Raw genomic sequence first — 10883 nt, 5'->3', positions numbered from 1 at the left:
CCGAGCCAACAAAGGAAGGAAGCGGGTCACTTTTCAACCTGGAGATTGGGTTTGGGTTCACTTAAGGAAGGAGAGATTTCCGAGTCTGAGGAATTCCAAGTTGAATCCACGTGGAGATGGACCATTTCAAGTTCTGGATAAGATCAATGACAATGCTTATAAGATTGATCTTCCAGGTGAGTATCAAGTAAGTTCAACTTTTAATGTTTCTGATCTTTCTCCCTTTGACGCAGGTTCAGATTCGAGGACGAATCCTTTTGAAGAGAGGGGGAATGATACGACTCGGGGTCAAACCGACGAGCTTAGGTCGGAAGGACTTCGTGATGAGGATCGTGGGCACGATGATGGGGCTGAAAGCACACGAGCTCGGAAGTGGGATTCGTGAAGAGGGAGCTGATGCACAAGATCTCGGAGGCTTACATGTTTCGAGTGGACCAATCACACGAGCGAAGGCAAGACAAATCCAGCAAGCTGTGGAGAGCTCATTTGCGGGTTTCTTGGGCCAAGAGGAGACTAATTTGAATTGGTCTCTAAAGGGCCTTACCCAATTAACTTGTCTTGAGTAGACGCATAAGGAAAGCCAAGAGATGCTGAATAAGGAATAAAAAGACTGCCAAATATTCTAGGGGGGCATTTATTTAGTTTCCACTATTAATTCCGGTTTTAGGAAACTAAAGATATTTCAGTTGCCAAGTTTATTAGTTTCCAGATTCTCCTAGGCTTATATAAAGGAGGCTGAATAGCTGATTAGAGGTACTTTCAGACTACACTGGTGAGAATTTTCCTCTATATTGTTCTTCGGCAACCTTCCGTGATTGTAAGCATGGATGCTTGTAATTCTCGGCTATTTATAATATTGGTTCTTGGTTTTCTATAACCATCGAGTCAATATTCCATTCCTTTATAATATTGGTTCTTGGTTTTCTATAACCATCGGGTCAGTATTCCATCCCTCTTAATCTCTATTGGCGATTCGGGTTCGATTTCCAGTCTTTGTTGTCGGGTCTTGCGGCAGGTCTCGTGGGGTTCGCATCACCATGCTATTTGGAAAGACAATTATCACCTTGGAAGACGTCATAGCGTCACTAAACTCGAGAGAGTTGAAGAATATGGTGAAGGAGGTCTAGGCCCATGGAAGCAATGACGAAGGGCTCATTGTGAGGGGAAGATAATTTGAGTGAGGGTCCCATAGCAGGGACAAGTCGAAAGGTAAGAAGCTGATTTGTTGGCATTACGACAAAAAAGGCCATCTGAGAAGGGACTGTCCCTAGAGAAGCAAGAAAGCATCGACTATAGGTGTGGCTGATAGGAGTGAAGGAGAAGGAGAAATTCTCACTGTTGCAGCTGATGAAGGGACTGCTAGATCGAACAAGTTAGGTATTTGGATTCTTGATTCTGGAAGTAGATACCACGTGTGTCATGATAAGAATTTGTATACAACTTATCAGTCGATTGAGGGTAGTAAAGTTCGTATAGGCAACGGGCAATTATGTAGGGTAGTCGAGATTGGTGAGGTCAGAGTTAAAGTCCATGATGGATGTGAGGTGGTTCTATCTGATGTAAGGCATGTTGCGAAGTTAAGGAAGAATTTGATCTCTCTTGGTATTCTTGATCGGTTTGGGTAAAAGTACATAGTCCAGGATGGGGTCATGAAAGTCTCGAAAGGTGCTCTCTTAGTAATGAAAGGGTGCTACGGGAAGGACTGTACGTCTTCCAGAGTAAAATCGGTTCTACGTCAGCAATCGAGTGGACTCCCAACGAAAAGTACTTGGTCGTTCTCTAGCATGGAAGGGTGAACCAGTGCAATGAGTACATGATGGTTGGTAAGTCCTCGAAATCAGTCGTGATAAGATATGTTGCTTTTGATGAAGCTGCCTTGACCAAGCAGTGTAAGAGTGTATTCTGAGTGAAGATGGAGCCTTGTGCGAAGGCGACATCTTAGAAGAAGGTGACATGTAAAGACTCGAGTACACCTGAATCTCGGCCTGTGGTGATAGAAGCTAATGTGAGGCAACTACTCCTATGGAATGAGCTAAATGTAGACAACCAGGGAAAGCATTCAAGATAGCTTAATGGGCTTAGAGATCTAGTAGTTTTGGAGAATGTTGAAGCCATGACAAATTCAGCTTGTCTCGTGATCAGTGAAAGTTCTGCAAAAATTCTGACAAACCTCGACACCTCTAGGAAGTCCAAGGGAGACTTGGACTAGAGCGACGCGTGCAAATCTTGAGGTGGAGCCCGTGAAGGGCTGAGCCTGTGAGGGTTGTGGTGGAATATTAAGAGTATGATAAGATAGATCGTGGCTTTGGCTCAATGCGAGCCAAGGTAGAGATTTGTCATATGTATCTCACATCAAGCCTGGAAGACTCAAAAGACCCAAAGACTTGGAAGCGAGAAAGTAGATCGACCAAAGAAAAGGAAAAGAGAAATCATAAAAATTTGACACGGCAATATACCGAAATTGCCACAGCAATTTGAACAGAGACGAGACAAAAAAATTGTCACCGCAATTGTGGCGATAGCCACGGTAAATTTGTCCAGACACATGAAAATCTCATGATTTGATTTCCGTTTCGATGCAATACCGTTGCAACTCAGAATCTCTTCAAAAGAGAAATCTTCCTTGGTGGTCTCTTATATTTCCCTAGTGATAAATATTATAGGATACATTCTTAGGGATATTTTGGATATTTATCTGATACTATGGATATAAGTCTTGTAATCTATATATAGAGATAGTCTTGGAGCATAGTGAAGATCGTGAGAGAGCTTAGAGTAAGACTTGGTCTCGGTAAGAATAGGTTGGGGTTTAGGCTTGGAAGATACAAGTGTTACCTTATTGTAATTTTTTTTTTGTGCGATCTACTAGATACTTTTAATTCCGCCAAATTATTCATGTTTTGATTTTAGGTTTTCTCATTTCTTCGAGTTAATTGGATTGCTTCCGGTCCTAACACATGGCTAGGCATTTGGCTTGCAACTAACCTACCCATCCCATACAAGAGCGTCCTCGGTTTTCATCACTTCATCCCATCGACTATCCTAGCAAGCCTTTACAAGGCATCCTTTAGTCATCATTCACCATTTCATCAGCATAATAAAGCAAGAACTAGTTTTTCACTATTTTCTTCTTTATAAGGATCGCAAAAATAAAAAAGTGAACTAGCCACTACGAGCAAGACCGAGCTAATGAGCAGGGTCTTCAACCTTGGGTGACCAAAATACTTTGCGTTCACCGGAAAAGGGAAGGGATGCCTAAAAAAATCAACGAAATGGATTGCCGGTAGGTTTGCCTTCACGGGAATCCAACAATGAAATTAATGAGCACAAGTCAGTGTATGTGATTTTTAGGAGAGATTTTGGTGCTTTTAGCTAAAGGTCTCAACGGATGAACTAGCTAGAAAGGTCCTGATGCGGCAAAGACGTGGCAAATCGGTACGTTGAAAAAAACAGGTTCTGATGACCCTGTCTCAAGGAAAAAGGCCTCTAGAGCACAACTCACGGCCTTTGGCAATGAAAAGATGAGATTTAGGCCAAATTCCATCGTTTAGGGTCTCAAACGAACATTTTTATGTTATTTCGACTTTTTTGCAATTTTAGGAAAAGTTTATGTCTTTCGTGTAATTTAGGCGTTTTAATTCTTATTTAAGCATTGTAAAACCCTATGGTTTAACAGTTGTCTTTTGATCAATTGATAAAAATTTGAGCTTTCGTACTCTTTGCCCATTCTTAGATTTAATTTGAGTTGGATGCCAATTTCTTAAGAATTCGAAGAATCAATAGGGATTGAACGGGTCTGTGACAGGTTATTTGCGTGTACGCTGCGTCAGTTGGTTTCAGAGTCGCATTCGTTCTTGGATCAACGATGTCGCCCCGAAGAACAGTTAATCAACGTCGTGCTGTAGAGGAGGACGAATTGGATCGGAGGATCGAGCAGATCATGGATACCCGTCTAGGGGTAGCATTGGAGCGTAGGCTGGACAAAGTTGTGGATCACCTAACTGAGAGGATGGGAACGCTGCTGGAGGCCCGACAGAAGGTGGACCCGAGGCGAGGCTGAATCCCTAATCCGATTGCGGACTTGGAGGATGACGAGTATGATTCACATTCTGAAGGGGAAGCGACTAAGTATGCTAGGGGGATCGTAGGAGAGGTCGGCTGTCGACCGCAGAAACAAACCAGAGGTAATGAGAGACAGGACTTAGGACGGATATTCTCGAATTCCAAGGGGACTTGCAGCCGGAGGAGTTTCTAGATTGGCTAGCGACGGTGGAAGAGGTTCTAAAGTTTAAGGGGGTACTTGATAACAAGCAGGTACAGCTCGTGGTGACTCGACTATGTGGTAGGGCGACGGCTTGGTGGCATTAGGTGAAGTTTACCCGTAGCAGAATGAGCAAACCTAAGATCACGTCGTGGGAGAAGATGAAGAAAAATTTGAAGGCTGCCTTTCTACCTTATAACTTTCAACGAATCATGTACCAACGCTTGCAGAACTTAAGGCAAGGTAGTAGGTTGGTGGACAAATACACCAGCGAGTTTTATCAGTTGGTTGCTCGTAACGAGTTTCAGGAAACCGAGGATCAGCTGTTAGCGAGATATATTGGCAGACTGAGAGTGCAGCTACAGGACACGATCAATTTGTTTGACCCTGTCAGCGTGTCTTTCGCCCATCAGAGGGCCTTGATTGTCGAGAGGCAGCTAAAGCGAGTAGGCAACGGGGTGACCAGTGGAGGTGTCGCCGTTACAGGAACTGGTGGTGTCATCTGAGCTGGCGGTGGTAGTAATGTTTCTGGGCGTCCATTGAAGTCTGCCAACATTGGCCCAAGCAGTAACAGAGCGAAGTGCTTCAAGTGTAGAGAACCCGGACATCAGCAGTCTAAGTGCATAAAGGAGGAAAAGAGGGTAATGTTTATCGAAGAAGATCAGTCTGATGAAGCAGTTTTTGCAGCATGAGGCGATGGATATCCCGAGTTCGATGAGGAGGTGATTGTGACAGGAGATGGGGTGCCTAATCTGGTGGTGAGGAGGTCTTGTATGACCCCGAGAGCTGCAGACGAAGACTGGTTGCGTAACAACATCTTCCAGTCCACTTGCGCCATCGAGAATAAGGTCTGTCGTTTCTAGATTGGCTAGCGACGGTGAAACAGGTTTTGGAGTTCAAGGGGATATCTGATAACAAGCGGGTATAGCCCGTGGCGACTCGACTGTGTGGTAGGGCGACGGCTTGGTGGCAGCAGGTGAAGCTTACTCGCAGCAGAATGGGCAAACCTAAGATCACTTCGTGGGAGAAGATAAAGAAAAATTTGAGGGCTGCCTTTTTACCTTATAACTTTCAACAGATCATGTACCAACGCCTGCACAACTTGAGGCAAGGGAGTAGGTCGATGGACGAATACACTGGCGAGTTTTACCAGTTGGTTGCTCATAACGAGTTTCAGGAAACCGAGGATCAGCTGGTAGCGAGATATATTGGCGGACTGAGAGTGCAGTTACTGGACACTATCAATTTATTCGACCCTGTCAGCGTGTCTTCTGCCCATTAGAGGGCCTTGATTGTCAAGAGGCAGCTAAAGCGAGTGGGCAGCGAGGTGACCAGTGGAGGTGTCGCCGTTACAAGAACTGGTGGGGTCATCTGAGCTAGCGGTGGTAGTAATGTTCCTAGGCGTCCATCGAAGCCTGCCAACATTGGCCTAAGCAGTAGCGGAGCGAAGTGCTTCAAGTGTGGAGAACCCGGACAACGGTAGTCTGAGTGCAGAAAGGGGGAAAAGAAGGCGATGTTTATCGAAGAAGATCAGTCTGATGACAACATCTTCCAGTCCACTTGCACCATCGACAATAAGGTCTGTCGTTTCATGATAGACTCAGGCAGCTGCGAGAACATTGTGTCTGCTGAGGCCTTGCAAAAGTTGGGCCTGCGTACTAAACAACGTCCCAAACCGTATAAGCTGGCGTGGCTAAAAAAAGGAGGTGAAGTAAGTGTGTCGAAGCGTGCTCTGGTTACGTTCTCTATTGGCTCTCAATATGGGGATTTTGTTTGGTGTAATGTTGTTATTATGGATGCATGTCACTTGTTGTTGGGAAGGCCCTAGCAGTTTAATAGGAGCGTGAGCCATGACAGGAGGACCAACAAATACAACTTCATGTGTAAGGGGTTGAAGATTGTACTAGTGCCGAACTGGGACAGGGACGCCATCGAGCCCCAACCTGCGAATCCGGTTACTGGAACCAACCTGCTATCCCTTGCCCGGTTTTGGGAGGAGTTGCATGATGCGAAGTATATGTGGGCAGGGAGGTTGAGGAGGAGGACATTGCATCTAGGGGTGATCGGTTCCGGGTACCATGTATTTTTCATAATACCCGGACCCTACCCTGTAAGAGACAAGTTCCAAGATTTTGGAACCGGCCCCTACCCTATTGAATCATGAAACCGGAATCTACCCGGAACCTGTATTATACCACAGGTTCCGGGTACCCTGTTGGAACCTGTAAATTTTTTTCTCCCGCTAAATAAAATCGAAAATATCACATACATAATCAGTAATCACGCCGAATAGAATATCAACAAAATTTAGATTAATCCACAATAATGAAATAATAATATATCTCATCAATTCATCGACAAAATTGAACATCCATAATACGATCTCACACAACAAAGTATCTCTGTTCTGATTCATTAAAGGAGATAGTAACTTTATTCTTTCCTTTTTTTTTAATAAATAACCGGTTCCGGGTTTCCTGTAGGCAAGAATCGGAACCAGAACCGATTTTCACAGGTTCCTAATTTTAATACCCGGAACCTACCCTATTTTCAATACGAGCTACCCCGACCCTACCCGTTAGGGTAGGTTCCAACCGGTACCGGGTATACCCGGTACCCGTGCACACTCCTAATTGCATCTGTCGAGTCCTTGCCGATTTTGAAAGAATTCCATGATGTCTTTCCTTTGGAGCTGCCAAATGGACTACCACCTTTGCGGGACATCCAACACCATATCGACCTTCAGCCTGGTGCATCCCTTCTGAACAAGCCACACTATAGGATGAGCCCGACTGAGCATGAGGAGTTGAGGAGACATGTGGAGGAGCTGGTATCGAAGAGGTTCATTCGGGAGAGTATGAGCCCGTGTGTTGTTCCAGCACTTCTAGTACCTAAAAAGGATGGATACTAGCGTATGTGTGTGGACAATCGAGCCATCAATAAGATAACGGTCAGGTATCGATTTCTCATTCCTCGTTTGGATGATTTACTTGACCAGCTGAGTGGTGTCATGATTTTTACTAAGCTAGACTTGAAGAGCGGCTATCACCAGATTCGGATTTGAGTTGGTGATGAGTGGAAGACCACGTTCAAGACCAGAGAAGGGTTATATGAGTGAATGGTAATGTCGTTTGGGCTGTCAAATGCGCTGAGTACGTTCATGAGAGTGATGAATCAGGTTCTGCGGCCTTTCATTGGCAGGTGCGTGGTTGTGTATTTTGATGACATCTTCATCTACAGCGCCGACCCTGAGCAACATCTTATCCATTTGCGCGAAGTACTTTCTGTCCTTCGACACGAGAAACTCTATGCTGCATTGAAGAAGTGTGTTTTTATGAGGTCGAAAGTTCTTTTCCTTGGTTATATTGTTTCTGCTGATGGTTTGAGGGTTGACTCGTCCAAGGTCGAGGCAATCAAATAGTGGCCTAGACCTGCGAATATTACCGAAGTCAGGAGCTTCCATGGTTTAGCTTCCTTCTATAGGCGGTTTGTTCCCCACTTCAACAATATTATGGCTCATTTAATTTACTGCATGAAGGGCGGCAGATTCGAGTGGACTGAGGGTGCAGAAGCGACATTCCAGGAGATCAAGGAGTGTTTGACGACCGCCGCGATCCTTGTCTTACCTGATTTTCAACTACCCTTTGAGCTGCATTTTGATGCATCGAAGGTGCGGATTGGAGTACTCTTGAGCCAGAACAACAGGCCAATTGCCTTCTTCAGCGAGAAGCTAACAGGAGCAAAGGTGAGGTACAACACTTACGACGTGGAGTTTTATGCTGTAGTGCAGGCGGTGAAGCATTGGCGGCATTATCGTTTCCACAGGGAGTTCATTTTGTATACCGACCATGAGGCTCTGAAACAGCTCCATAGCCAGGATAAGGTGTTAGCCCGTCATGCATCGCGAGTGGCTTACTTGGAACGTTTCACTTTCGTGGTGAAGTACAAGAGCAAAGTCACTAATCGCGTCGCTGATGCTCTTAGTTAGAGGTGTAGCGTTTTGAGAAGGATGACGGTTGAGGTACCTGGTTTTAGTTCTTTTGCTGAGTTGCTTGAAGTCAACCCCCATTTTTCTGTGGCACTTGCTAGAGTTTGGGCTAGAGAGAGAACGAAGTATGTGTTGCAGGATTGTTTTCTTTTTATAGGTAATCAACTATGTATACCTGAATGTAGTTTGAGGACCTACATTATTCAGCAACTACACGGCGAAGGTCATGTGGGGAGAGACATGACCTTGCATCTGGTCCAGACATCCTATTTATGGCCTATGATTCGTAAAGAGGTAGAGAAGTACGTGCAACGCTGTAAGGTTTGTCAAGTGTTCAAGGGCACTGCAACTAACGCGGGGTTGTACATGCCCCTGCCGATTCCCTTGCAGCCATGGGTGGATATAAGTATGGTTTCATCATCGGCTTGCCTCGTACCCAGCGAGGCAATGATTCTATATATGTGGCCGTTGACAGGTTTTCCAAATGGCACACTTTATTCCGTGCAAGAAGACCACTGATGTCGTGCGGGTCACTCAGTTGTATTTTCGGGAGGTTTTCCATTTTGCATGGTCTACCCGTCTCTATTGTGTCTGACAGGGACACATGTTTCCTGAGCCATTTCTAGCGGAGCCTATGGAAAATGGTGAACACCCAACTGAACTTTAGTACGGCTTATCACCCGTAGACAAATGGGCAGACAGAGGTGGTTAACAGGTCCTTGGGTAATCTGTTGAGGGGTCTAGTAGGGGAGCACGTGAAGAGCTGGGACCAGAAGTTGAGCCAGGCAGAGTTTGCGCACAATCACATTGTTAATCGCAACACCGGTTTCAGTCCCTTCCATGCGGTGTACTCCATTACTCCCAGAGGTCCTCTTGATTTGTTACCCGTGTCGGATAAAACCAGAGTCCATGGAAAGGCAATTGGCTTCATTCACGGGCTGCAAGAGATTCATGAGGCAGTGCTGAATAATTTGGAGAAGACTGCCAGGAAATACAAGACCGCTACTGATAGAAGGAGAAGGCATGTGGAGTTTGAAGTTGGCGATTTTGTCTGGGCTGTCCTTACCAATGATCGTTTTTCTGCTGGTGACTACCACAAGCTCGCTGCTAAAAACATTGTTCCTGTGAAGGTCATTGAGAAGATCAACCCAAATGCCTATCGGCTTAAGCTTTCCAGCCACATTCGTACTGCCTATGTGTTTAATGTGAAGCATCTGATTCCTTATGCAGGTGATAGCTCGGACGATGACAATTTGAGGGCAAATTCCCTCCACTCTAGGGAAAATGATGCAGCAGAAGACGTGGCAAATCGGTACTTTGAGAAAAATAGGTTCTGATGATCTCGTCTCGAGGTAAACGGCCTCCGGAGCACAACTCATGCCTTTGGTCGTGAAAAATAGAGATTTATGCCGAATTCCATCGTTTAGGGTCTTAAACGGGCATTTTTATATTATTTGGGCGTTTTTATAATTTTAGGAAAAGTTTATGTCTTTCGTGTGATTTAGGCGTTTTAATTCCTATTTAAGCATTGTAAAACCCTATGGTTTAACGGATGTCTTTTGATCAATTAATAAAAATTTGAGCTTTCGTGCTCTTTGCCCATTCTAGGATTTGATTCGAGTTGGATGTCAATTTCCTAGGAATTCGAAGAATCAATAGGGATTGAAGGTCGTAGTTCCGATATTTTGCGAAATCAACGGGTCTGTGATAGGTTGTTTGCGTGTACGTTGCGTCAGGTCCTTACTGCTGGAAATCACATCCTATATATAGAGCAGAGAGGGTTGGAGTCGTTTTGTAATTATTAGAAATTTCGGGGCGAATAGTTTGAAAATCGAAGACAGCCAGCTGGCAGCGCAGATCTTATTTGCTCGTCTACTTGATAAGCGAACACTATACCTCGCTCGCCGAGTGAACGAGCGAGCCGCCTCTTTGATGTTGCCGATTGGTGCCCCCGTCGAACTAGCTGAACTGGACTAGTTCAACGCGTCTTTTAGTATTTTACCCTTGAACTTTCGTAAAAACTTCATTTTGGCCTCTTTCATTTTTCCAATATAAATTGAATAAAAAACCGTTCTAAAGTTCAAAAAATATTTTCTTTTGAAAGATTATACATAAAAAAGCACATTTCTCCATGAGAATTGAAAATTTTCTCATCCCTCACTACTCTTGAGAATTAAATTTTTGGCACTTGAGTTTAACTTGGGTCTCAACCTCGAACTTGATCCCCGATGTGTCCCGAGCCAACATGAGGTGCATACTATAAGCTTTTAACTATTTTCTCCATTTGAGAAATATAGGGTTTCTTTGGACATTAAAAGAAGGGTAAATTACAAAAAAAAAAAACCCAAGTTTTGTAAAATGTCTCAATTTTATCCTAAATTTTGTTTTGTAACAGAAAAAACCATAAGTTTTCTAAAATGTCTCAAAAATGACCTCCGTTATAACTTCCGTCAATTTTTGCCTACGTGTGACCTACGTGGACTGTTAAAGGGACCCACCATTAGCAACAAAAATTGACGGAAGTTATAACGGAGGTCATTTTTGAGACATTTTAGAAAACTTATGGTTTTTTTTGTTACAAAATAAAATTTAGGACAAAACTGAGACTTTTTACAAAATTTGGGTTTTTTTTTG

This window comes from Punica granatum, chromosome 1 (assembly GCF_007655135.1).
Source record: "Punica granatum isolate Tunisia-2019 chromosome 1, ASM765513v2, whole genome shotgun sequence".
Taxonomy (NCBI): domain Eukaryota; kingdom Viridiplantae; phylum Streptophyta; class Magnoliopsida; order Myrtales; family Lythraceae; genus Punica; species Punica granatum.
Note: the sequence above shows the minus strand (reverse complement) of the source record.